Here is a 13,860-nt window from a genome sequence, read left to right on the forward strand (position 1 = left end):
CAATAATCAACTCCGTTGATTTTTTTTAAAAAAATCATGGAGTATAAATGATTCCCCTCCTCTTGGTCCTTGTTGCCATTGTCCAAACTAGAGTCAGTTTCTGGAGGCACCAAGCATCTCAGCTGAGTCTAAAAAGATGAAAAAGAGTTCACAGGTGAAGAAACAAAGAACAGGCCATTTCAGGTACAGAGGCAGGCGCACAGGCAGGGCTCAGAGGCTTCACGGACATGCTCTGTGCAGAGGAACCTAAGTCGCAGCTCAGGCACTATGGCATAAGAGTTTAGCACACGAACTATTGGGCTACATTGCCTGAGTTTGAACTCCAGCTCTATTGCTTTTAGACAGTTACTTCATTTCTCTGTGCCTTAATTCTTCATCTATAAAGTAAGATCATAAAAGTATCCACCTCCTAGGGTGTTGAGAGAATTCAATAAACTAATCCTAGATAATAAAAGCCTAATATGCTAAGTATCCAACCTTTTAACCTGTCGCTATGACATGCATTGACCACCAGGGGGCAGATGTTCCGACCAGTAGGTTAGCTTGCTGCTGGGGTCCAGCTGATTAGGACTGGGCGAGTCAGTCTGGATACGCCCTGGAGCCCTCCCATGGTCTCTCCCCGGCCCCAATCCGGCCCCAATCGTGCACCAGTGGGGTCCCTTGGCCTGGCCTGCATCCTTTTGTAATTCAGGACCCCTCAGGGGGTGTTGAAGAGCCGGTTTCAGCCTGATCCCAGCAGGCCAGGCTGAGGGACCCCACTGGTTCACGAATCCATGCACCAGGCCTCTCGTGAATTAATAAATGGAGAGAACATAGAACAGTAATGTTACATAATAAGTGTCCCATAAATGTTGGATATTTATATTTGTAATCATATGTAAGCTTTGGAGCAGCTTATGTTTTTATTTTACAATTCAACCCCAAGTACACTCTCTACAGGAAAATTTCTTCAAATAATCTGAAATGACTATCCATTGCGTACACTCCCAATGCACTTATTTTTCTGTATCAATGTGGTGTTTTTTTGTTTTATTTTAAATAAATTCTACTAATTTTTTACAGAGAGGAATAGGGAGTTAGAAACATCGATGAGAGAGAAACATTGATTCAGCTGCCTCCTGCACACGCCCTCCTGGGGATGTGCCCGCAACCAAGGTACATGCCCTTGCCCAGAATCGAACCGGGACCCTTCAGTCAGCAGACCGATGCTCTATCCACTGAGCCAAACCGGTTAGGGCTGTACCAATGTTTTAACGACTCCTCCAACACTGGCCTGGGGGTTGGTCACATCAATAGAGAGGGAAGTTTACTGCACCATCAAGGAGGTGTCTTGTGACACAATGACTCAGTTAATGCATTCAACATTTAGTCAGCAAATATTTCCTGAGTATTTACTATGTGCCAGGCAGAGTGTTCCACAGGCCTTTCCATAGAGCCCCACATTATGGGAGCATTAGATGGAGGGGTGATTGATTTAAAGGTATCAGAAAGACCAGCCTTTGTCTCTAATACCCGTCTTCCTGACTACTTGAATGCCTTAGCACTGACTCCACTTCTTCACACCCCTCTTAAGGGTGATGCATTCTGATTGGGTCACGATTCTAGGTTACCCAGAGTAGATCTGATATCTAACAGCAGTAGGAACTCCATTACCGGATCGACTCATCTTCGGGGACCCATAAGGACTCCAGTGGATCTGTGAACACTGAAAATTATGTGTTTATCTGTGCAGTCTCCCCCACCCCCCGGGGGAGTTCTATTTCAGGCACTATAAGAACTAGATAATTCAACGATCTTCTCAATTACAAAATACCTAAAACATAACAAAAAAGTGTTTTAAATGCATAGCAGAGCTTGAGGGGATGGCGGGGGGGGGGGCAAGGGGGGATCGACAGGGGCAACAAACAAACATGAAGACTCATGTGAAGACACAGGCAGAGATTGGAGGTGTGGCTTCCTAAGTCGAAGAATGTGCGGGGCTCCCAGAAGCTGGAAGAGGCAAGGAAGGATTCTCCCCTAGGACCCTGCCGACATCTTTGGACTCGGGCCTCCAGAATTACGGGAGAATAAACTTCCGTTGTTTTAAGTCACCCAGTCTGTGGTACTTTGTTATGGCACCCCTAGGAAACTAATACAGGTGGGGTGGTGTGCTGTGTAGAAAGAGAATGATATCATTTCCACATGTGCAGGAATATGGCAAATTCACTCACTTTAGGTCACCAGAAAGCTGTGTTGGATCATGGGGAAGGGGAGGGGAACAAGACAGTGGGGAGGGGGAGGAGAAGGGGGATAGTGCTGTGGGACACCAGGGTGCTAAGGGCTGAGTATATCTGGGGCCAGACCAGTGCTGAACTGAGAGCAGAGGTCCAGGGCAAGACACAGGCCTTAGAAGAGAAGCTTTCTCATCGGTATTATCCAAGAAGTGACTTTGGGGACAGGCCACACTTCTGGGTTCCCTAAAGGGAGAGATTCTCTCTCTTCTCACACCAAGGGCTTCATTAATTAGCCTGCATCCATGGATCCACGTTTTGATTTTTGTCTCAAAAAATTTGCCTACTAAGAGATCCTAACTAACAAGAGAGAACTAATAATTATTTATTCATTCACTTCAACATTTACTGGATGCCAGGTTTGTGCTACTGGGTGGTGATAAAACCTGGAGGAATTGCATCATCTATTCTTAAGCAGTTTAAACTTAATTTAAATGATTTGAACCAAAATTAAATCACTTGACATTTCAGTTAGTCTAGCAACCTTACTTGAGAGGGAGCGTATGGGTTACATCAGGCTTTTAAAAATATAAAAAATAGCTCTGGGGACCTTTTTAGTGTGGATAAGGCTGGTTTCTTAATCCTGAAGTGTGAGCAGAGAGCAATCTTTTGTTTTCTAACCCTGTGAGCTCTATACAAAGATCACAGACCCAATAATGCAAATAAAAGCAAGATTTAATGCCACTTCATAGACTGTCAGACCCAGAGGCAAAAACAAAGCAAAAAAAGTGGATCAGAATTGACAAGAATGTGGAGAAACAGGAACCTTCATAAATGGCTGGTAGAAATATAAGTGATGTTCCTCCTTTGGAAAAAAGTTTGCTAGTTCCTCAAGGAGTTAGACACAGTTACTGTATGACCCAGCAATTGTACCCTAAAAGAGTGAATATTATTGTATGTAAATTGTAATAATAATAAAATAATAATAATTAAAAGAAAGTCTCCAGCCCACCTCTGTGCTCTACCCATGCACTGCCCATCTCCAAAGGCTACCACTGTTATGTCCGTGGTGCATGTTCCCAAAGAAAAGCTATGTATCTATAGGTATATAGATATATAGATATTATTTTTTGTGTAATTGAGACATTTCCGCCTTGGCCAGTGTGGCTCAGTTGGTTAGAGCATTATCCTGTGCACCAACTGGTCACAGGTTTGATTCCCGGTCAGGGCACATATCCAGGTTTTGGGTTCAATCCCTGGTCAGGGTGCGTGCAGAAGGCAGCTAATCAATGTTTCTCTCTCACATCAATGTTTCTCTTTCTCTTTCTCCCTTTCCCTTCCTCTCTTTCTCTAAAATCAATTTAAAATATATATTTTTAAAATAATGAATAAATAAGTAAAATTTTCACACAAAGGAATATTATTCTGGACATTTCATATAAATAAATTATGCAATACAGGTTTACAATTGTATGTGAAACAGTTTACTCTTGTATTATTATTTATTAATTATTATACTATTTTCCATATGAACAACTGTAAAGTGACTTTTGCCCTAACCTGTAAATGGCCTCTTATGTCTGGCTTCTTTCACTTAGCATGCTTTCAAGGTTCATCCATGTTGTAGCACATATCAGAATTTCATTTCTTTTTATGTACAAACTAGAGGCCTGATGCATGAAATTCGTGCAAGAGTAGGCCTTCTTTTCCCCGGTTGCCAGCACAGGCTTTCCTCTGGCACCTGAGACCCGGGCTTCCCTCAGAGCCCCGGCTTCATCCCAAAGGTTGTCTGGAAGGACATCTGGTCTAATTAGCATATTATGCTTTTATTATTATAGATAACATTTCATTGTATGAATACAGTAGGTCCTCGGGTTATGTCGGAGATCTGTGCCCACGGCTCGACATAACGTGATTTGCGTCGTAAGTCGGAACCCACCTACATAAGCACCTATGTCACTCACATGGAGCACATACACAGCAGTAATGAAGTGAAACAGTAAAAAAAAATTAAAAGAAAGATAACAATTCCTGACCTTTACTTGTCGTAAATAACTAATAAAAAACATAAAGCACATATGTACATACATTGAAATGACGGAACTTTTTTTTATTATAAATAAATGGGAGATGGCGAAGTAACCATGAAACGATGTACGTCGAGTCTGACGTAACCTGAGGACTGCCTGTATACCACATTTTGTTCATCCATGCATCAGTTGATGGACATTTGGGTTGTTTCCTCTCTTTGGCTATTATGAATAGTGCTGATATAAATATTTGTGTACAGATTGGTATACAAACACATGTTTTCAATTCTCTTGGGCATATAAGAGTAGAATTGCTGGGTTATAAGTCTATGTTTAATATTTCAAGGAAGAGCCAAACTGTTTTTGCAAAGTGGCTGCATCATTTTAGAATTCCACTAGCAATGTATAGGGTTCTAATTTTCCCACGGTCTTGTCAAAACTTTTTATTGTCTTTCTTTCCTATTTTAGCTCTTTTATTTTTATTTTTTTATTTTTTTTTATTTTAGCTCTTTTAGTGATTGTGAAGTGATAGCTCATCATGGTTTTGATGTTTATTTCCTAATGACTAAGGATGCTGAGCATCTTTTCATATGTATATTGGTTATTTTTATATCTAATTTTTTGCATGACAGAGTCTTTACTTTTTTCATATATTTTTATTGATTTCAGAGAGGAAAGGAGATGGAAAGATAGAAACATCAATGATGAGAGAGAATCATTGATTGGCTGCCCCACACTGGGGATCAAACCCACAACCCAGGCATGTGCCCTGACTGGGAATTGAACTGTGACCTCCTGGTTCATAGGTTGACGCTCAACCACTGAACCACGCCAGCTGGGCAAGAGTCTACTTTTAAATGATTACCAGTACTGGTAATCAAGTAATAACATGTAACAAGTTCTGGAATTCTATCATCTAGTAATTTTGATTAAGAGATACTAACAGCAGCCCAACAATTATACTAGTATTCATTGTCCTAACCCTTCACCAGAAAGGACTATTTTAAGGCTGGCTGCTGCTTTACACAGGTTACAAACAACCATTTACTACTTTTTCATAGATAAAGCCCCGACCTTCAAGAAAGCTTCAGGGAAAACTAATGGGAAAAAGAGAAAGCTTTAGGGGGAAATTTTTTTAATCCCCCCCTTTTTTTCCTTCAAAAAAAAAAGTGTTTCCAGGAGTCTTCTGGGGCCTGGCTGTAGCCTGGACTTCCCAGACCTGGGAGGGAAGTGGGGGGCCAGAAGTGAGGGGAAGGAGGGTGCCTAAAAAAATAAATAAAAATAAAAATAGTTTCTTACTACATCTAAGAAAGAAAAAGCCAATAATATATATATATATATATATATATATATATATATATATATATTATATTATATTATATTATATTATATGCTTGAGTTAAAAGGCATAGAAAAACAATGTATATCCATTAAATTTCTAAGAAATATGAGGTAAAAAGATGAAAGCTTTGGATAAGCTCTAAGTTTGTACAAAGAAAGATTTGCTGTTCTCCACAAAGTAAAAGGACCTACTATATAATATACAGAAATAATCTAATGCCTTTCACAAGAATATAACTCATATTCCATGAGGCAAAATATTCATATTCCATGGAGGCATCTAAAATGCCAATTCATGGAATAGGCACTTCTTTCTTCTTCTCATCCATTTATATGGTAGTTTTCCTGGATTTCTGGCTAGATGTCTCAGACAAAGGTCAAGAGGCTATTCCTGTTCTGCTCAGGTTGTGAGTTCGATCCTTAGCAGGAGGCATGTGGGAGGCAGCCAATCAATGTTTTCTTTCACATTAATGTTTTTCTATCTCTCCCTCTCCTTTCCTCTCTCTACACATCAATAAAAAAATAAATGAAATTTAAAAAGGACAAATCCTGGCCAGCATGGTTCAGTGGTTGAGCATCGACCTATGAACCAGGAGGTCATGGTTTGATTCTGATTCTTGGTCAGGGCACATGCCCAGGTTGCGGGCTCAAAACCCAGTGTGGACCGTGCAAGAGGCAGCCAATCAATGATTCTCTCTCATCACTGATGTTTCTATCTCTCCCTCTCCCTTCCTCTCTGAAATCAATAAAAATAATAAAAAGAAAAAGAACATAAAAATCTCAAAGGATAAGCTTCAATTTTGCCTACCTCAAGTAAAATAACTTGGCCATCTCATATCTAGAAATGGGCTACTAATAAACCCTGGGAGACTCAGAAGAATCTTATCTTTTCTTGTTTTGTTTGGCTTGGTTTTTATTTTTTGTTGTTAATCCTCATCCAACGATATTTTCTCCATTGATTTTTAAAGAGAGTGGAAGGGAGGGGGAGAGATAAAAAGAAATATCGATGTGAGAGAGACACATCGGTTGGTTGCCTCCCACACGTGCCCTGACCCCCAGCCCAGGGATTGATCCTGCAACTTAGGTATGTGACCTAGACCAGAATCAAACTCGAGACCCTTCAGTCCTCAGGCCTAGGCTCTAACCACTCCTTACCTTCCACTATCTCTAAAAATCAATGAAAAAAATGTCCTCAGGTGAGGATAAAAATTTTTTAAAAAGATAGAAATAGACTTTAGAAAAAAGCCAAAACATTGGAGTCCTAAAATATGATTTCATGGAGTGAACAATATCACCGCCACTGTAGTTCATAAAATGTACTAGGGGCCCCGTGCACGAATTCGTGCACCTTGAAAGGAACTGTGGGCCACAAGGCTGCAGTGGGCACAGGGGCAGGTCTTGGCCCATACTCTGCACCCCTGCCCTGCCCTTCCGGCTGTGGCCCTGGTCCTCTGTCTGCCAGGAGCGCTGCTCCCACCACCGCTCCCATGTACTGATGGCACCAGCCCTGCTCGCACTCACTGACAGTGCAGAGTGATTGGGGCCAGCACCAGGTGCGAGCAGTGGCTGCTACCCTGATCGCCCTAAGGAGCAAGGGGAGATGAAGAAGCCCTCAGGGGCGATCAGGGCCAGCAGCCACTGCTCGCACTCACTGACGGCGCCAAGCGATTGGGACCAGTGCTGGGTCCCAGCAGTGGGTGTGAGCAGGGCCAGCGCTGGCAGGAGATGTGAGTGAGGCCATCACTGGCAGTGGATGTGAATGGCAGCTGCCAGCCCCAATTGCCTCTCAAGAACAAGGGGAGGTGGAAAAGCCCTGAGGGGTGATTGGGTCCAGCAGCCACCACTCGCACCTGCTGACAGCACCGAGCAATTGGGGCCAGTGCTGGGCACCAGCAGCAGGTGTGAGTGGCGGCTCTGGCACCAGCAGTGGGTGCGAGCGGGGCAGGCTCTGGTGCTGGCAGCAGGTGCGAGCGCCGGGCAAGACCATGGCAGGTGGGAACAAAGAATTTTCAGTAACCACCAGAGGCTCGCCCCAATGACAGGGACGGCACCTTGCCTTGGTCTGGTGCCCCCGCTCACCTGCTCCACCATCCCACCACAGCTGACGCCCATGTTTCAAGCTCTGCTGCCAGTTGGCGACACCCACCATGTTCCACGTGCACCACCTCCTGGTGGTCAGAGCACATCATAGTGACCAGTTGTTCAGTTGTTCCGCCATTTGGTCTATTTGCATATTAGCCTTTTATTATATAGGATAGCAGATGTTCTATCTGTCCAAATATAACCCTGAAAAAAGTCATTCCACGGGTCCCAAGGACATTTCCCACTTCCCTTAGATGCATTTGAGCTATGGTCATAGGATTTTATTCAAATGCCACCATCTCAAGAATACAAATATGTGTTAATTATTATTTCTATGGGTTGAGGCATTCCCTTTTGAGAGAGCAACAGCCTTAATGGTAAGTAAATTATTAGAAAAATAATAACTAATTCCTAATTGGGGAATTCTCTCTGAGTTACAGTGACTGAAGGACTCATTTTACTGAGCAAAAAAATCCAATCCATTTATAATATTTGGCATATTCTACAGCATTTTCATTGTGCCTATTACTCCCAGTTCTTTGGATTGGTGGAACATATAAATGGCATTTTCTGATTTTGCATGCAAAAAAATCAACTTCGGTACAAAAAAACAACAACAACCCTGCATTTTGACCATCTTAAGTTGATATCATTTCTATTGAAACCTTCCCATTTCTATAAGTACTTGCAACTAGTCTTCTTGCCTATTGTATATCTTCAGGAGTTGTAATGGGGGCTGGGGCTGGGAATTTCTGGCCTTGCGGGCAGGATTTCCCATGTTAATTTTAGTCTTATTTTGAGATCTGTAGAGTCTGAGCAAGATTCTAGGGCTATTGTGCAGTGGGTTGAAAGGGTGCCGCTTGTGGGTTGAGCTCCAAGGGACTGCCACCTCTCCAGTCATCTCAAACCCTCTGACTTGTCTCAGTTTCTCTCCCCAGCTGTCTAATACCGGCGTGATGACTCAGAGCACTAGGTAATCAATTTTTTATTTTATTTTATATTTTTGCAATTATTTTTCTCAAATATATTTTATTGATTTCAGAGAGGAAGAGAGGGGGAGAGAGAGATAAAAGCACCAATGATGAGAGAATCATTGATCAGCTGCATCCTGCACACCCCACACCAGGGATTAAGCTCGCAACCCAGGCGTGTGCCCTGACCGGAAATCAAACCGTGACCTCCTGGTTCATAGATCAACGCTCAACCACTGAGCCATGCCGGCTGGGTAGTAACCAATCTTTATGTGTGATTTCCTGGGCAAGTCAGTTATTTAATTACAGCTGAGTTGGAATTCCCTATGGGGCACCTACACATCATGAGGGATGCCCTCTGACACCGCCACATAATTCTTAGTCACCTAAGAATATCCAAGAGTCGAGCTGCAGGGAGGAAATGCCTCTTATCTTTGGAGCCAAATGAGTTCAGGCTCTCATTTATCCAGCAAAAGATTTTGTTCAGACTCTCAGAAAGCAATTCCAATTGAAAAGCCAAAGTTAAACACCAGCAAGCCTTTTTTTCCTCCTGTCCCATCTTAGCCTTGGGCCTCTCAATCTGAAACCTTTAGCTTCACCTCGAGGATTTTAAAAGCAACTCGAATAAAATCAGGGCCTTTTACCTCAAAACAGGGAGGTCTGGAATTCCAACTGAAACTCACCCAAGTTCAGCTGTTGCACAACAAGGAGCCAGTGGGACACCATGGGCCCCTGCTGGTACCAAGCATGGGTCTGAGTCCACAAGGTGGTTCTGGTGGGCTTCTTTGGAATCCTGCTGCATTAAGCCATGTAAATGTCAACATAAGGAATGTCCAAACCTGTAAGAATTTTTTATGAATTTACTTGAGCCAAACTGATGACAATTGCCCAGAAGCAAAATCTCAAGGGATTGAGAGAATGCTCCAGAAAATGGCAGCTTTCCTACTTATTGTATACATCAGAATCAAAGGAGACATAAGGGGATTACATGAAATCCTGGTGATAGATTAGGGAGAAAGCAAAGAGGGAGAGAAATCTCTGGGATTGATAAAAAGTGAAAGGAATAGACACAGTTCTTTTACACAGGCAGGTGTAGAATAGTTAACAATGAACATGATTTGTGGTCTCTGTTCCGGTGCCGTGGTTGTGCTTTGAAGGGGGGAGTGTGGAATTACTTGACATTCCAAAGGTATGTTATCAGGTATGTTATCTTAGATGCAAAAAAAAAAATAAATAAAATAAGGATGATAGACAGGCTCAGTTAAGTTAAAGATTGTCCTTTGTTAGGGAAAAATACCACCTAGGACAGCGGTCGGCAAACCGTAGCTTGCGAGCCACATTCGGCTCTTTGGCCCCTTGAGTGTGACTCTTCCACAAAATACCACGTGCGGATGTGCACGCACGTACAGTGCGATTGAAACTTCGTGGCCCATGCGCAGAAGTCGGTTTTCGGCCTGGGCGAGTCTATTTTGAAGAAGTGGCGTTAGAAGAAGTGGGCGGTGACGGTCGGGCCATGGGATACACAGCGCGGGGAAGGCGCGCGCAATTCATGCACGAGTTCAGTGAGCCAGTCAGCAGTCTCATTGTGCAGTGGTTAGTGCTAGTCGCGTCCGCAAATCGCGCAAGGGAGACAAAAGTACCTACTTGAAGCATAAAGTTACCTGTATTTTTCCAACCAGCTGCAAATCCTACAGGTATTTAATTTTATCAATAAATAATATCGTTATTAAGTATGACACCAAGTTTTATTCAAGGTACCTATAGTTTAACTAAGACTTAAAACTTTAAGTAAAGTTTATTAAGTTAATTTTAGGGAACGTTGTGGAGTGAAAGAAGATGTAGTGTCAAGGACTGAGAAAGGTGTGTTGAGATGGTTTGGACATATAGAGAGGATGAACGAAAGGAGACAGACGAAACAAGTATACAAGACGAGTGTGGATGGGAGAGTTGGAAGGGGTTGCCCTCAGCGAACGTACCTCAATCAGATTGAGGACGTTTTTAGCAAAGGCCAGCTTAGGAATACCCTAATTAAGTTAATAACAATGTACCTACCTATATAGTTTAAGTTTAAAAAATTTGGCTCTCAAAAGAAATTTCAATCGTCCTGTTGATATTTGGCTCTGCTGACTAATGAGTTTGCTGACCACTGACCTAGGACATGACTACCTGCCTTGAACCGCTTTTAGTTAGAAAGTTTTCCTTTCAGACCATCTTATGTGCTTACTTTAGCTCTCAGGAGTTTGTAAGGCCACCATGCTTACCTCCTCTGAGCTTGTCAGGTTTAGTGTGTGGCTCCCTTTTTTGTCCACACACTAGTGAGCTTCCTGCTTTGAAAGCAAAAGTATGGCTTTCCTGGGAGGGAGTGAACCCATCCTCTGGGGAGGAAACGCAGCTCTGGCAGGTGGACAGCAGTCCTGGGAAGAGGACTCTCAGAAAAGGAAGGCAACGTTGTCCAGGGAGCAGGGCCAGCTCTGTCCTGCTCCGATGTGCTTACTTTAGGGGTGAGTTGAAACGTGGACTCTGATGATAGCAGCTACTTCACAATCCTGTCTGGCACGTGAAAATGCCCTTTCCTTGGTCAGCTCTGTGATGTAACCTGGGAGTTTAGCAACTGCAGGGTTGGTTACTAAGCTTGGTTCCAGGCCCTTGTCTTGTGTGCAGATTATGGAATGATTTTGACTTGGTGGCCTTTCCACTGGGGGCCTCATACATGAGGCTTCATCCTCAGGAGATGGGGTCCCTCTCACAGGCACTCCATTTGTGGGAAAGGGCTGTTTAGTGTGCTGGCCTCTCAGAGTGGGTGGGGGTGGGTGACCCAGCTTGGAAGAATTAAGGGAACTGCAGGCAACCCACGTCTGCCTTTTAGGTGATTCAACCAAAGAACCTGAACTTCCTGAAGTGAGGAACCCAGGACACAGTTTCACACACACAAAAACTCCAACAGTCATATGCCCCTTGACTAAGCGACCTGCATCAGGAGGCTGGGAAAGCCATGTGCCCAGGCACTCTGGGGCACCAGGAGTCACAATGACAATGAGAACATCAACAGGCTCAGAGCCACTGACAGGGCCAAGGCTCCTAGCGTACCCACACCTGCCCTGATGTACACACACACACCAGTCACAAGATGTACACACACACACCAGTCACAATGTTCACACTCAGAGCCCCCTGGGCCCTACACATCCCAACACCCACAAGCTCATTCTCCTGGGTAGAACTCCTTTTGAGTGAGCCCCAAAGCTGTTGGCTTTCTTTGCTATGAAAAAGAAATTCTAGCCCTAACCGGTTTGGCTCAGTGGATAGAGCATCAGCCTGTGGACTGAAGGGTCCCAGGTTCGATTCCGGTCAAGGGCATGTACCTTGGTTGTGGGCACATCCCCAGTAGGGGGTGTGCAAGAGGCAGCTGTTCGATGTTTCTAACTCTCTATCCCTCTCCTTTCCTCTCTGTAAAAAAATCAATAAAATATACATATATTGCCCTAACTGGTTTGGCTCAGTGGATAGAGTGTTGGCCTTTGGACTGAAGGGTCCCAGGTTCGATTCCGGTCAAGGGCATGTACCTTGGGTTCGGGCACATACCCAGTAGGGAGTGTGCAGGAGGCAGCTGATCGATGTTTCTCTCTCTTTGATGTTTCTAACTCTCTATCCCTCTTCTTTCCTCTCTGTAAAAAATCAATAAAATATATAAAATATACATATATTAAAAAAAGAAAGAAAGAAAAAGAAATTCTACATATTCTTCTCTCCCTGTTCTGCAGAGAGAGAAGAGGCAAGGGGCAGATATATAAGTTCATTTCAGCAGCTTGAGAACAGGAAGCTGCCAGTATCCCATAAAAGCACTGAGTTATAGGATCTAATCCACTAGAAGGAACCCTTGAGCATTATTGGAGCTCAGTCAGTTTGTTTTAACAATGAGGACCTGGAGGCAGGAGAGAGGAAGAGATTTGCCCATTGCTCTGGGCTGGGGAGTCTTTGAACTTGAGTTTGGTGATGTGAGTGGGATGGGTAGAGAGGGTTCAAGTTCTTTCTAGTTAAAGGTTTTAGTGAATTCAGGGGGCTTACTGACCTTTAGTGCCTGTGAATGACAAGAGTTTGATCAACAGAGAGCCGTTGAGCACCTGGTTTATACAAGGCACAGACTAAGGGTGTAATATATATTTTTTTTAAATCTTAAAATAGCTCTTCCTTTCAAAATGAGTATAATCTAACCAGAGGCCTGATGCACAAAATTCGTGCAAGAATAGGCCTTCCTTCGGTGAGGTTGAAACGGCCCCGGTGAGGTCGGGATGGCCCCGGTGAGATTGAAACGGCCCCGGTGAGGTAGGGACGGCCCCGGTGAGGTTGAAATGGCCCTGGTGAGGCTGAGACGGCCCCAGTGAGGTTGGGACTGCTCCAGTGAAGTTGGGACAGATAATGGGGACCAGTATAGACTGATGAACAGGGGTAGATGCAGAGGCAGAGCAACATTGAACAGACTGTCAAACTACAGTGGGAAGCCTGGGGAGGGTTTGGGGGGGATTAAGAGATCAACCGAAGGACTTATATGCATGCATATAAGATTAACCAATGGACACAAGACACAGGGGGGTTAGGGGCCGGGGGAATGTCAAGGGGGGGGGGGGAAGGAGACATATGTAATACTCTTTGTAATACTTTAAGAAATAAAAATTATAAAAAAAAAAAAAAAGAATAGGCCTTCCTTCCCCTGGCTGCTGATACCAGCTTCCCTCTGGCACCCGGGACCCAGGCTTCCCTTGCAACCCCGGCTTCGTCCGGAAGGTTGTCTGGTCTAATTAGCATATTATGCTTTTATTATTATAGATGGCAGAGATAAGTGAGTAAGTACAATGTTTGTAATAATATTTTAAAATATATTTTTATTGATTTCAGAGAGGAAGGGAGAGTGAGAATCATTGCTTGGCTGCCTCCTACATACCCCCAACTGGGAATTGAGCCCACAACCCAGGCATGTGCCCTTGACCAGACCCTTCAGTCCGCAGTCCGATGTTCTATCCACTGAGCCAAACCAGCTAGGTCTGTAATAATATTGGAGAATGTCACAGGAGGTTCTCTGGACAAAACCTGCTTATCAACTGAGAGACTCAGGAAGTGATACTTCAATCTGCACAAGAACCAGGGGTGGGGACTGGGGTGGTTTCCAGCGCCAAGTGTGAGAGCTGGGAGCCTGAGATGTCCAGTGGTTTTAACTGCCTTTCAGGATCA

Source organism: Myotis nattereri (assembly GCF_964212035.1).
Source record: "Myotis nattereri genome assembly, chromosome: 11".
Classification (NCBI taxonomy): domain Eukaryota; kingdom Metazoa; phylum Chordata; class Mammalia; order Chiroptera; family Vespertilionidae; genus Myotis; species Myotis nattereri.